The 14,858-nt window shown below is 39.1% G+C and overlaps 1 protein-coding gene across 6 annotated transcripts in view; it reads right to left on the reverse strand.

Moving 5' to 3' along the window:
* htr2cl1 (5-hydroxytryptamine (serotonin) receptor 2C, G protein-coupled-like 1) overlaps positions 1–14,858 on the reverse strand; it is a 130,735-nt gene that overhangs the window by 91,565 nt on the left and 24,312 nt on the right. Inside the window, exons 1-3 of one of the 6 annotated variants that reach the window (XM_053496535.1) lie at positions 8,287–8,359; positions 8,046–8,144; positions 3,768–3,935 (exon numbers count right to left, since the gene is read on the reverse strand). The exons of 1 other annotated variant lie outside the window; for it this stretch is intronic. The gene's annotated coding sequence lies outside the window, so the exon portion shown is untranslated. Of the gene's footprint in view, positions 1–927; positions 1,039–1,182; positions 1,266–3,767; positions 3,936–8,045; positions 8,145–8,286; positions 8,360–14,322; positions 14,378–14,858 lie in introns of those variants that run through there. 4 more of the 6 variants (XM_053496525.1, XM_053496516.1, XM_053496543.1 and 1 more) reach the window with 4 other exon arrangements.

The following is a 14,858-nucleotide window of genomic DNA, read 5'->3' on the forward strand; positions in this document are numbered from 1 at the left end:
CTTCTGGGATATGAGCCTATCCCAGAAGACGAGGTAGAGTACCCCCTTCACAAGGTGCCAATACATTAGTCTAATCTGCATGTCTTTGGACTGTGGGAAGAAACTAGAGAAGCTGGAGGAAACCCAACAAGCAACAGGAAAACATGCGAACTCCATGCACACAGACCCTGGAGGTGCAACAGGACCGTGCTAACCACTACAGTATAATGATTCTTAATATTTTACCTCAATTCTAGTTTATAGAAATTACAAACAAGTCATTACCAAAATTCAGATCCATCAGTGCACCAAATTGATTGACAGTTAACTGGGCAACAGATCCTGTCCACTTGGTCCCTTATAGTAGCTGAGGGTTCTACTCGCTACTCTTTCAATTGTCTTAAAAGGGCTCACTTGTGCTCACACTTTTGGTTTGCGTTTCATACCAATAAAATTTTTTGTTAAGCACTTTTACTTGAATATTGAGTTACAAACTTCTGCCATCTCTGAAACATTAAAGGTCCCTTGTTTTAGTGTTTCTTTAAATAGGTATTTACCACACTCTGGTAAAATGTATTTTAATGCTTTGCTGAAACACCCCTCAGATAAAGCATTTTTTATACCTCACTGCCTTTTCTTCACTCCTTCTCCACATGTGCACATGTTTCCTTTACTCCTTCTCCTCTGTGTTTCAGTGCTTATGTTTATGAGCGGAATTATGCCTCACTAGAAAAGCGAAAAACCAGGAGAGAGGACCTTCTGATATGAGGTCACATTGAGGTAGAAATCTAATCAGATTATTTAAACTAAACAATGCAAAAAATATAAACAGTACAAAAAACAGAGATGTTTTTGCTTCACTTTTTTATACACACAGAATTTTGCATAAGAGGCCCTCTTTATATTAACTAGGTAGCTTAATATTTTGATAAATGAATTCAACCATACTGTAGGTTGTAGATTAAGCCCTCTCTGGATCTCTTGCATTTCGGTACAGAAGGTCCCAGGGTCAAACTCCAGCACTACCACGTTGCTGCTGTTGTGCCCTTGAGCGAGACCCTTCAGATGTATAATGAGAGAAAAATGTAAGTTGCTGTGGATAAGGGCATCTGACAAATGCTGTAAATGTAAACTGTTTACACAACTCAGCATACTGTGTACAAAGCAAGTTGGTTTTACTTTGTGCAAGTGCAATAAATTAACCTGAAAAAATGTCAATGATGCTTTTCCTCAGTTTGACAAATACTCTTCAGTAAAAAAAAGTATAAACAAACCCTGAAGCAGGCTTTTCTGAAAAAAAAAAAAGGTTCAGTTAAAAAAAGTACTTTCAGTGTGGAGAAACAATGTGATGTGGCGAACGTACAGCAAAGTCTGAGGATGAGTTTGATTATTTTTCTACTTAATAATCTGAAGATGGCTTTGGACTGCATTTATACAAAAAGTTTTTCTGCAACTGCAATCACTTTAATAGTTTTGGGACTGAATCTGCCATAAATAGCTTTGTACCCTAGTTTCCATCAGTGAACAGTTGGTAACCTTAACAATATGGACTTTACTTTAACTGAAACCCATTTCCTAATATACAACTGTACTTTTGACCTTACAGAACAAAGTTAAAGAAGCAATTTATTCGTGGCCTCCCTATCCGGTGTCTCATTAATGAGAATAAATTCCGTTTTGTTTTCTCTCAAGGTTTCCTCATGGCCTCTTAGGGAGTTTTCTTCACCACTGGCTTGATCAGTAGGAATGAACTGATTCAGGTTTTAAAAAAAGACATTTTTAAATTTACATCCTTCTTTTTTTTTTTTTTGAAGCACTATACAAACACATTAGAAGTGAATGGAATTGTTTTTGTAAACCGATTTTACAAAGTGTAAAAGATTAATCAGATTTTAGTAGAACAATAGTGTGATGTGTTATTCTTTATTTTATTCTTCACATTTCAGGGTTTTTATTTCACCCACAATTCTAGCTTTAGTGGAAAAAAGAAAGAGCTTCAGTGTGGCTTTGCTATTTTAAAGGCCCCGAATTTTACTATTTCTTTAACAAGTTAACACTGGTCTCAGAGCTCCCCAAAGTGTATGTGTACTATAGATGCTCAAGCTAAAACAGCCCTCAGGAAAAAATAATTTTTATACCTCAAACTCCCTCTGCTTTGCTCCCCAAAATGTGCCACTTCAGTGTAAATGTGCTACAGCTGAGGCACACCGTAACCTCCAGCTGAGGGAGGGGTTATTCTTATATGGTGTCACATTAGGGGGTAAACCTAATTGGCTTATCTAAGCTCTGAGATATACTGTATAAAAAGGGAAAAAGGACAAAAAGCAGGGCATGTCCCATCTGAATGTCAAAAAAATGACTCAAATGAATTTTCTATAGCCGGTCCACTTTAAACCCTAAAACTCAGAGCATATAGCCGGGTCTTTTTTGTTTGTTTGTTTTGTCTTTATATATATACACAGATACACACACAGTGTATATATATAAGCTTCAGGATTGTACAACATAAAGTGTCTTACATCCTTATTTTTTTCAGCACAACCGATGCAATATGATGAAATAAATTTGACTATGATATATGATACTATTTGATATATGACTATATAAACATGACTGAGCAAAAAACTTTCTCATAGGCAAACAAATGCCATAGATACATACTGTATGCTGCTGTGTTTTTGTGGCTGTTTCCAGTTGTTTTTATAACCAAACAAGAAGAAAAAGAAGAAGAAGAAAAAGTAGAATAAAGGCATTGTGTGGCTTTGTTTTTGAGATGCCATCCCCTTATCCCTAATAAGTATTGATAAGTATAATCTTGGTTCTACTGTACATGACGTTTAAAATGCACGGTTTGACATCTGAAGCCCCCCTCATCAACACTCACCAGCACGACTTTCAAAAAAGGATTTAAAAAAAAACAAATGTCATTGACCAATGCTGTGTTTTCTAGCATAAACATAATGTATAAACCATAAGCAGCTATTTTACTTGATGAGTAACTGGTAAGATAACTGCTAAAGTAGCTGGTAAACTAACCAACCTGCCTACCAGCATGAAATCTCATCCCTATTTTTTTATTTCACGAGTAGACAGTGCAAACTTCAAGCCATGGTAATATCTGCAACTCATATAGTCAAGTCTAACTGCTTCGTCAAACTATGACATTCCAACACAACATTTGGCTCGTCTAAAGATATGGATCATGTCAAAGAAAACTATTTGAAGAAAAACACCCAGTTACTGGCTAAAGCTTTACATGCACGTACAAGTACTAACAGTCAACATATATAACGAGGTTAGTTAATTAGTGAAGTTCTTGTATTGCAATAAATAAGCGACATAGCCTGTAATGTAATAGTGACAAAAGACTCAAACTGAACTGTTGGCTATTTCTGTGTTAAAACTGTCCTTGACGAGTTGAACTGAAAAAATTGAAATGACTGGAGTTATTGTGTCACAAGTCACTGCTTCTGATAAAGGGATTTAAAAATAAACTGAATGGTGAATTCAATACACAATTTTGCTGTCAAAGCTGTATTAAAAAGATTGGAGAGGAGTATACTGAATCAGAAGGCTCTGTATTTTTCTTTATACAGTATGACAGATATTTCTTGAATGAAAATCGACTTAATATGGAAATCCGTGGAATTTGACTGAGGTTCTCTCTTTCTTTTTCTTTCTCTCATTAAGCATTCCTATTGCTGTAAAAAAGGTAAGTGACAGGTTTTTCTCTTTGGCTCTTGTAGACTGTGAGAATATGTAAAAGTTCTGTATGAGAGGACACTGACTCATTTAGGAGGAAGCGCTCCGCACACGGCACCTCCAGGTAGCGCAGGGGCGTCTCGGACTCGGACCGCTCCTTCACACATTCGCCTGGCACGCAATGGAGGTGGTATTTTCCGGTTTGTCATGGAAGAGGAGTGAAGAAGAAACCGGTTACTCACCAAATTCCAAACCTGCAGACACAGAGATAGAAGACTTACACTGAAGAGATCAGTAAACAGACCAGCTGCTATCTAGTCTTATAACTCAAATGAAGGGTGTGAGAGGAAAAACACTTTGTGCTCTGTGCTCGTCACATTGAGGCAACCTGAAGGCAAGGATGACGTATAGTGAGCTGAGAAACACACAAATGTAGGCAATTTGTGTCAAACTGGTGGCTTAGCTTTCTATTTATCAGGTTGTGATTATCTTTAAACAACTCTAAACAACTCACCAGTGCTCACAACCAAGAATCAAAAATCTAATCTGTCGATGTCTCAACAGGACCATTGGGAAATCTGCTTCTTCTGACTATTGATCTGTATGTAAGAAATAGGTGTCACCCAGTTTGGATTAATATCAGAAGTAGCTCAGTGGTTAAAGGGTTGGACTACTGATCAGAAGATTCCAGGTTTAAACCTCAGCACCACCAAGTTGCCACTGTTGGGCCCTTGAGCAAGGCCCTTAACTCTTATCTGCTCAGATGTCATAAAATAAAAAAATCGCTTTAAAACACCTTTTTGAAATGCTTTTTGAACATCTAACCAGTCCTGATTAGGACAGACAACCTGATAACATAATCCTTCTGTTACTCAGTGATGGAGGCATAACAAATAAAAAGGAAGAGAAGAAAAATGATGAAGAGAGAGAGAGAGAGATTTCCTATCTGCATGTTGTCAAGAGAAAAGAGAAGGGGACAAAGCCAAGGTGACATGAGTAAAAGGAACAAAACAAGTTGATGGAGGAAAAATGAAATAACAAGTATGGAAGAAGAAAAAAAATGAAAAAATATACAAATGTTGCTATGGGAGCTGAAGGGAAAAGACGAAATAGTCAAAAGACAAAATAAGGATGGATTAGACAAGAATGTGAGATTTCATGTCTACATGTCACAAGAGGACAGGAGAGGAGATGGAGAAATGAGAAGAGAGGTGAAGGAAAAAAGAGAAGAGAAAAGAATGCCAAGAGAGAAAAAGGGACAAAACGTATCAGGAGAAGAGAAGAGAAAGAAGAGAAGAGAAAAAGAGGAGCCTAAGCCTGAAATCTAATAAATCAGGTGGGGAAAAAAAAGAATGCTGTAATTAAAATCATACTGTGCAGCTAAACACAATGTCATTAACACAAAGCTTCATCACATCATCAGGGCATGACCACCTCCAAACACCATCACACACACACGACATTGGGATATTAATTATGCTTCCGCCGCACATGTGCTAGAGCTCGGGTGCTGTTCCTCTTTACTGCTCATCAGGATGAATTTGCTGTTCTTGAACTTTAATCAATCTAGCTGTAACCCAGCCAGGCAACTTCAGCAGAACGGCCCGGAAAACTACCAGCAACATTAAAGCCCGAATTTAAAAAAGCAGATGGACGGGCACTACCTGGCTCACATAAGCACTGTTACTGGAAGCTGACTGATGAGATGTTTGGATAGACTTCTCATCCTCATAGAATGGATTTCATTTAATCATTTGAAGTACCAGACTCTTCACTTATTGGAATGTCTGATCTGAAGCTGAACAGTGGTTCCATCCACTACGTAAAAGCCCAGGTGATATCAGGATAGGGAAAAGGAGACTGGAGTTATAGGTATAGAGGGGAAAAGGAGAACGCATTACAGAGCAGCAAAAACAAAATGTTTACAACCCAATACAGCTGTTAAGCTTTAACGTCTGTTCAAGCTTATTTACATTAACATGTAATAATTGTGCAAGACACAACATGTCTACTGGGTTTTTTTTCTAAAGAAGAAAAACAATACCCAAGCCATGAACCTTTCACATGAAGCAGATTATTAACCTTCAACAAACAAAACTCGGAAATATGTACAGTTGAAAATCCTGCACAAACATACAGAGAACAGCTGACTTATTGTTTAAACATTACAGTTTGGCTGGACAGTTGTAAAAGCTAGACTCTTTGGCTTGTCCTCTCTTCCTGCTTCTCAATCAGATACTCCTGTAGTACTTCTAAGAGCTGTTGCTGTGATCATAAAGTCTGTCCTGAACTCAACCCCATGCCTTTTATTTAGAATATCACACGCCTTTAGTGCTCTCTGCATTTCCTCCATATGCCTTCCTGTAAAATCCCATCAGTCGGCATTAAAGAGAGAGAGAAAAAAAAGAAACAGATTTCCTTTTTAGTGTCTGGTTCATCTTAAGCTTTCCTCCTTAATGTCCTCCCCGGGAGTATTTTCTTGCCGCTGTCACATGCTTGATAATTAGAGAGCCTGATGTCTATTGTTAAAAGTGTTGTACAAAAAAATTTAATTAAATGTTCTTCTTGTTTAAGGGAACCATCTCCACTTTTTTAAAAACAAGTCTGCTTTTTTTTCATGAGAGTGACCTAAAAAGCTCTTCTGAACACAAGGGTTCACCAAAATAGTGAATAAACCTCCAAGCCACAGAGGTCCATGAAGGAATTGGAAAGCTTTGCCTCTTTGTATTACATTCTGAAGAAATCTGACACAGCGCACACACACAAATCAATAAAATGAAAATTAAAAAATTTTCAAAAATTATCTAACCACAGAGTATTTCTGTATTAGAGCTGGTTTCAATATGACGCCTTTTTAGAAAGCAATGAACCCCTTAAAGGGCGTTCGAGTCAAACTGGGACTTGAAATTTCTTGGTAACTAAACTCTTAGCTGCAGCAAAACATTTGCATGGTGCAAACGTTTCAGAGTAAGCCATTCGTCAGTAAATGATGATTGCGGCCAAGGTGGCCGTGAAGCTCGCTGCAGTCGTTCGATCTTTGAAAATTTGACAGATAACTTGTTGTCTTTATACATGTATACATTTATACATGTTTGTGCCATTAAAGGAGTTCTTGGGAGGCCAGCGTTTTTGCAGTCCATAGGCAGTACACTTGTGGCTCTGGCACTAGTAAAACGCTAGTATAAGTGCATTATAAGGTGGTCTTGAACGCCACATGTATTATGCAAAATATTCTGTTTTTTTTCCATTTTTTTGTATTGGCTGAGTCTTAAACAAGCCAATTAGACTTCCCTCCTAATGTGACCTCATATACAGTAAGATCTTCCTCCCCTGACTTGTTCTCTGGCGGGGCATGGCTCAACAGCAGCCCATTTATATAAACACTGAGACAACTCATTTCAAGCAGCTGTGAAATAAAGGCATCAAAGTATTTCAGCTGGAGCATTACAGTACATTTTAGGAAGCTCTGAGACGTGTTACATTTTTAAAGAAACAGTAAAATATGGGACCTTTAAACGTTTTTTTTTCAAAATTTAAATTTAAACTTTTTTTTTAATCTATAAAAGGCATTCGATTATAATGCAAACTGCAGCCATGAATAATTCCTGTGCTATATTAATCATTCCATATTAATGCAGGACCGTTTGGTTGTTTTTCTGCTAAAACACAGCTGATTTAAGTAATTCGTTAATTGCCAGTGCTTTAAGTGCTTTGGAATTACAATTTGTACTGGACACTGGCACTCTAGGACAAGATTTAAACAGCACTGTATTTAGTGCAGCCTTTAAAATTGTCCTGTAGTCAGTAAGCATTTCAACCAACTTGTGCTCCTTAACCCAAAACTCTGGGGAGAAACAGCGACAGAAAAAAGAAAGGGTGATGAATAGGGAGGAAATGAGTATTTAAAACAAACAAACACACAAACAAAAATTACAGAGAAAAAAATCCCCCCAAACATTTAATCATTTCTTCGCCCATGTATCTTTTCTAACCCTAGAATGGAAAAAAGCGCTCCTGCTTCTGTATACAGTCCCAAAAATCATTAATTGTGGAAACTGTCCTGCTCATTTAAGTGAAACGTTTAATTATAGAGTGGAACTGGGGGCATTCGGAATTAATGGCTTGATGTGAAACTGACTGATCGTGGCCTCAGAGGCATAGATGTGAGGCTGCAAGAAATTGTGCCCTCTTGAAAAAGGATGAAAGTCTTTCTAGCAGCCTGATAAACCGCTTTATTCGAAAAGAACTGAACACTTCGAGTGTGAGAGAGGACCAGTGAAAGAGAAGACGGGCAGAGAATAACAAAAACAAGAAGAAAAAGGGAGGGGAGAAGTGTTGCTTCTTTCTGGGCTTATCCTACTCACTTCATTTTTTTCCCCTCCTTATTTATCCACCTCCAGGTCATGAGACTACCGCTGCTGCTCGTTAATCCCCATTTCAGAGTAATGAATAATCAGGATCTTCTGCAATTCACACAATTTGGGTCGTATTCAGGAGTGGGAGATTTAAAGTGTTCAGGTTCAAAGGATACATCAATAAAGGAAAGGAAACGTTTTAGACTAATGCTACACTTTTAGAGCGACTCATTCAGATTATTGAAATCACCTGCATGAGAGTCACACCTCAAGGGCTGCCTGTCTACAGATGTCGATGCTTTTAGTACCGCACTTTTGCAAGAGGAAACTCAAAACATTAAGGAAACCTGCTCAGCCTTATAATCACTGGAGGAAAGCTGCTGAGAGACTTCATACTGATCAGTGTTATTAAATGGATTAGTGTGATTAGAAACAGATGTGTGTGATTAGTAATGGAGAGACTGGGAAAGGGTGGAAAACAGGTCATGTGACCATCATACGCCATATGATGGGATATGGAAATGTAAGGTATTTTGTAAAAGCAGTTGGTGAATATTTTTTTTGTTTATTACTTTTTGTTTATACCAAGTCAGGTGCTTTAAAAGGGAACTATTATGTAAAATTCACTTATTTAGTCATGTTTAACTATTCTGTGGCACCTCCAGTATGCGCTCATGATCCAGTATGTTCCAGTATTTCCTTCTTTTTGTACTTTTTCTGCTGTTCTCTGGCAGGGCGTGGCAAGTAGAAGCTTATTTACATAGACACTGATATGGCACATTCAGAAACGGCTGGAGTTTGAGATATGATAACAAATCAACAAATTATCTAAATAATAATAATATGCACCCATTTCTTGTTTTATAAGATGAATGAGCACAAGACAATTAAAAGATTATTAAACCCATTTCTATTTCATGTACCCAGACCACGCATAACGGTAAAATTATTAACATTAAAACCACCTAGGTATTGGGTTCCATTAGGGTGGGGGTGGATACACAAAACCTCTGGGGGTGTGCTGTGTTGTCTGGCACCAGGAGTTCCAGGGTCAGGTTGGCAGCCTTGGGCTCTTTGCCTGTTGTGCCCTCTACATGTCTGTGGCACTGGGTGTTCTTTTATGGCCAGCATCAACTGTTTTTTTTTTTTTTGTGATTTATGCTGCATTAATTTTTTTGGCATTGCACTAGATGGGCTGGCCTTGGCCGTGGGCATGGGTGGTGGGCGGTGATCATAAAATTATGACTGTTTGGTTTATATTTATATTATCAGTGTATATTCTCTGCACCTGTCTGACTCATCCTGATGCAATGCTGGTGCCGAACTGAACTAGCCTCCATGTTATCTTCCGTTATATTGAACTTCCACCCGTCTAACACACAGTGTGACTGCAGATCAATTCCTGCTATTCTGTTATGACCCAAATGAGGATGGGTTCCCTGTTGAGTCTGGTTCCTCTCAAGGTTTCTTCCTATTGCCATCATCGCCCTTGGCTTGCTCATCACAGACAATCAGATCACTATGATCTTTAAACATTTTTACTTTCTCCTACACATTAATTTTGTGAAGCTCCTTTGAGACAATGAGCATTATAGACTACGTTCCAAATTATTATGCAAATGATATCTTTCTCTGATTTTCATAATTAGTCAATGCAAATGACAGTCAGTATAATTTTCTAGGTATTAACCATAAGTGTATAATTTAAATTGAACAAACGTTCTATTGATAACAGTATTTATTTCAAAAATAAAAAACTGAAAATGCACTGTTTCAACAAGAGTTAAAACATTTTATAAGCTGTAAAGAACTGAAAATGGGCTTTTGTTGAATTTAGGCTTTAGGGGGTCATATTTACTGAAATTGAAAGCTATAATAATCAAAAACATCCTAACAGGGCATGTTGCATCTTGACATAGGACCCCTTCTTTAATATCACCTTCACAATCCTTGCATCTATTGAACGTGTGAGTTTTTGGACAGTTTCTGCTTGAATTTCTTTGCAGCATGTCAGAAAAGCCTCCCAGAGCTGCTGTTTTGATGCAAACCGCCTTCCACCCTCATAGATCTTTTGCTTGAGGTGCTCCAAAGCTTTTGGGGTTAAGGTCAGGGGAGGATGGTGGCGACACCATGATATTTTATGCCCATAGCAGCCAATGACACAGAGGTATTCTTTGCAGCATTAGATGGTGCATTGTCGTGCATAAAGATGATTTTGTTACAAGAGGCACGGTTCTTCTTTTATTACCATGGAAGAAAGTGGTCAGTCAATATACCTTGCAGAGATCATATTCACACCTTTAGGGACACTACAGAGGCCTACCAGCTCTCTCCCCATGATTCCGCCCCAAAACAAGACCCCACCACCTTCTTGCTGATGTCGCAGCCTTGTTGGGACATGGTGGCCAGCCACCAACCATCCACCACTCCCTTCATCTGGACCATCCAGGGTTGCACAACACTCATCAGTAACCAAGACTGTTTAAAAATTAGTCTTCATGTATGCCAGGGCCCACTGCAACCATTTCTGCTTGTGAGCATTGGTTAGGTGTGGCTGAATAGTACTGTAGGTTTATGCACAACTGCAAGCCTCTGAAGCATCCTACACCTTGAGGTTCGCGGGACTCCAGAGGCACCAGTAGCTTCAAATACCTGTTTGCTGCTTTGTATTGGCATTTCAGCAGCTGATCTCTTAATCCGATGAATTTGTCTGGCAGAAACCTTCCTCAGTCTGCCTTTATTTGCACGAACCTGTCTGTACACTGAATCAGCCACAAATGTCTTCACAGTCTGATGATCACGCTTAAGTTTTCTTGAAATATCCAATGTTTTCATACCTTGTCCAAGGCATTGCAATATTTGATGCTTTTCGGCAGCATAGAGATCCTTTTTCTTTCCCATATTGCTTGAAACCTGCGGCCTGCTTAATAATGTGGAATGACTTTGATTGGGTTTATCTGGCAAACTAATTATCACACGTGTCTGAGATAAATTTCAGTGATCCAAAGAGCCCCGAGACACAACACCATCCATGAGTTTAATTTAACTAAACATTGTTTATTTACCTAAACATTTATTGTTTATGACACTTACTTAAAATTATCTTCCACTGAAACAAGAATATTTCAAGGTAGAACCTGTTTAAAATGTTTAGAATGATAGTTTTGCTAGTTTTAATAGGACAATCTAGATGACTGACTTCACTGGAGATATTTTGAGTTGATAAGATGTTTTTCTCTGCCACGCTGTGTAAAAAAGCTCAAGCTGATAACAAGTAGCTCCTGCCAGGTGGTGGGCTTCGAGTTAAAACATTATGGTTCTAAAAAAACGTTATCGTTCTCGTACCAAGCAGTGAAAATGTAAACACTATCTGACAGACACATCCTGTAGGTGAATATTTAGTTATGCAGGGCACAACTGACCTGTTCAGCTCCAACAAGACATGTCTACGATAAAGACTCAGCCTCGTCAGTGGCAGAAATCAGGAGGGAGATTTCACGAGTAATGATTTCCTGCCTTATTTGAAGGGATTATTGGGTTGAGGTGCATGATTGATAATCCTTATATAGTAAAAAGGAAAGTGTCTGTAAAGTCGCAGTGTAGATGAGACTCCTGGAAAGTTTATGTTTTCGAGTGAGTCCTGCATTGATGTGATGAAAAGAAAATGCCAACTGAAGAAACATTAGATTTAGCAAATCATAAATGTTGTGGTGTAATAAAAAATCTTTAAAAAAAGTATATTACAAATGCTTTATATTGGGGTTGATTGTTAATTAATAATCATACTGATGACTGTTGTGTTTATCTTGTCATCTCTATTTGTTTTTTTTTTACTAGTCTGGGATACAAACACTACAAATAGACCACTTAATGTAGTCTACAGAAGATAATAAAACTGGAGAAGCAGGTCAAACAAGGCAAAACCAATATTTTTTGGCCGCATAAATATTTGGACCAGGTCACATGGTCATTATGCCGAGTGGACAGACATAATAAAAAAAAAATGTTTTAGTCAGAGACAGGAAGCGAGAAAAAGGGAAGACGTGAAGCAGAACAAACATTTCATCATTCTAGCTGGGTTTTTCCTGACCCAAAGACACCCCGTCCATTAATAGACAAAGCGGTATAGTGCACTTTCTAAATAGGTCTGTGTTTGCTCGTGCTGAAAACGCACAGGCGTGCACAAACACACTCGCACACACACAAGCAACGCTCAGGTCAGCTGCCGCTCGTGTTATCCAGGTGCTGTAATGTTCCACTTCCTGTGAAACTATCGGAGCAGAAAGCTGTCTGCGGCTGCAGCTGCTAAGCTCAACGTGGCGAAGACTAAACTCATAGACAGATTTTAATAAAGTCATTTAGAATAGCGAACTAAGAGAAATAAAGGATGAATAATAACACATAATATTAACCCATAGTACACGAGTGATAGTAGGACATTTTTGGGCGACAAAAAGCTTAGTTGACACAGAGAGTAATGCAAAAGTGTTGGTCACTTTGGACATCTTTAATTACAGCTGACTTTTTGAGGGAGTATTTTGTTCTGTCCACGGTCAGACCTGACTAAAATACAATAATATATATATATTGTTTCTATGGCAGTTACTTACCGGGTTGCCAGCCTAAAAAGTTTGAACTGTGGGAGGTTCTGTGGGAAGCACGAGAGAACATGCAAACTCCATGCACACAGACCCGAGGCGGCAATTGGATTCCGATCCTAGAGATGCAAGGCGACAGTGCTAACCACTAAACCACCATGCCACTGCTCGCATAATATTATATAATACAATTTCAAGTAGCCTATAGTAGCCTATACTAGCCAATAGTAGTATATATTGCTTTTAATAGCTAGAAGGCCATAGAACCCATAGGAAGCTTAAAGAAACATATAAAAAACATGCAAACACTCCAGTAACTCGAGCTCAGGGTGGAACCCCAGATGCTGTAGCTATATCTTCTGTTCTGTATCTTCTATATCTTACTGCTTTATACTTAAATATTAAGGCACAAATGTCTTCTTGTGCTGCAACAGGATATTTTTAGGTGGATCACCCACTCCTTATCACAATGTCTTCTTTACAGATCACTTGAAATTGTCACTGGCTCAGTATGACTCTGCTGGTGGAGCGCCTAGGGAGGATGAGCAATGCATCCTGGGAGCTAAATCCCCCCCCGGTGCGATGTGGTTTAAAACGCACACATACACATACATACACTCAGTGAAAAGAGGACATCCCCTGTTGGGCTACCTGTCTGCCTGCAGCACAAAGAGAAAATAACTGTGTGTGTGTGTGTGTGTGTGTGTGTATGTGTGTGTCAGAGGAAGTCAGTCAGGGGTAAAGGCAAGTTTGGAACCAAGCAGAGAGACGAAGAAAGACAGAAAATAACCTGAGGTATTTTTATTTCCTGGTGCATTATCTTCCATTTCCTACCTCACACCACCCTACTCCAACCCGCCTCTCTCTCACGTTTCATCTCTCGCTTTCTCTCTCTGAAGTGTTTTCATACAGTAGACTGAGGAGGAGCAGGCATTGAAAATCGTTTGATGTGTGTTTGTGTTTTACAGGGGAAAAGTCCTCCAGAATCTTGATCCATCAAACTTGGCTGGGTGGCCATTACTGTATACTCACTTCCTCTCTCTCTTACACACACACACACACACACACACACACACACACACACACACACACCCACGCAGAATGACTGACTCACAGTCTGTCCCAGAATCCATCTATCACCTGGCAGACAGGGGTCAAAGTGTGTGTGTGTGTGTCTGTGTTTATGTTTGCGCCTGTGTGCCGTTCTTGTGTATGCACACATCCTCTTCTGTCTCTATCCTGTCTCATCTGTCTCTATCTGTACAGACTGTTAAAAGGACAGATCTGCACGGGGATGAGGAAGGTTACTTTGTAGCCAACATATCAAGGTGACAGCTCCTGTTGATTTGTGTGGCTTTCTCGGGGTAGTGGGCGGAGCCTATGTGCTGCTTTTGCTGTCTGGTACATTGGAAAAGAAGACTCTGACCATATTTAGATAAAAAGTACAAGTCGCAGAAAGTACCGCTCTACTTTGGAAAGTGTTTGATTCATTTGTTTTTCAATGTATATTGTATGATTACGTTAAGAGCCTACAGTAAAGTCAGTAAATGCTGAAGTTCAAGATTTTAAATCAAATCAAGATTTGTGTGTCCTTTTCCAGGGGCAGTGAAGTGTGAAATTATGTGTTATATCCCCCCACCCCCAAAAAAAGTGTAGACGCTATATAATATCTGGCAATGCACACCAACCTTGACAGCACTGGAGGGTCTGCCCACGCTGCCGGGCACAGCATACATAATTGCTCTGCAGAAAAGACAGAGGAGAAACAGAACAAGACAAAGATAGAATGAAGGCAAAAATAGAGATAAAGAGAAAGAAACAGACGAAAGGATGAAACCGACACATTTCTACGTCAGTAGTCTGCCTTTGAAACGGTTGAATAAAGCTATCTGAAATTCACCTGTTCTCCTGCGCACTGTCTCCCTCACAAACTCCGACGTATACTTTCCTCTACTGTCAAATGGAAAAATTGTAAAGGCGCTCTGTAAAACGTACTTTCAAACAGACACACACACAAAAACAGACAGCAAAAAAAAAAAAAAAGAAAGAAAAAATTCCGAAGGCCTATCCGGAAGCAAACACACCTGTTTAAATATTCATTTCCCATTTAGCGCTACTTTGCTGAACAATTTTCATTTGCAGCAGTGGAGCACAGAGAGGGACAGCTAGAGCGAGGAAGAGCGAGAGAGCGAGAGAGAGAGATAGAGGGAGAAGCCTCACAGCC

The sequence above is a fragment of the Clarias gariepinus genome, chromosome 1 (genome assembly GCF_024256425.1).
Source record: "Clarias gariepinus isolate MV-2021 ecotype Netherlands chromosome 1, CGAR_prim_01v2, whole genome shotgun sequence".
Classification (NCBI taxonomy): domain Eukaryota; kingdom Metazoa; phylum Chordata; class Actinopteri; order Siluriformes; family Clariidae; genus Clarias; species Clarias gariepinus.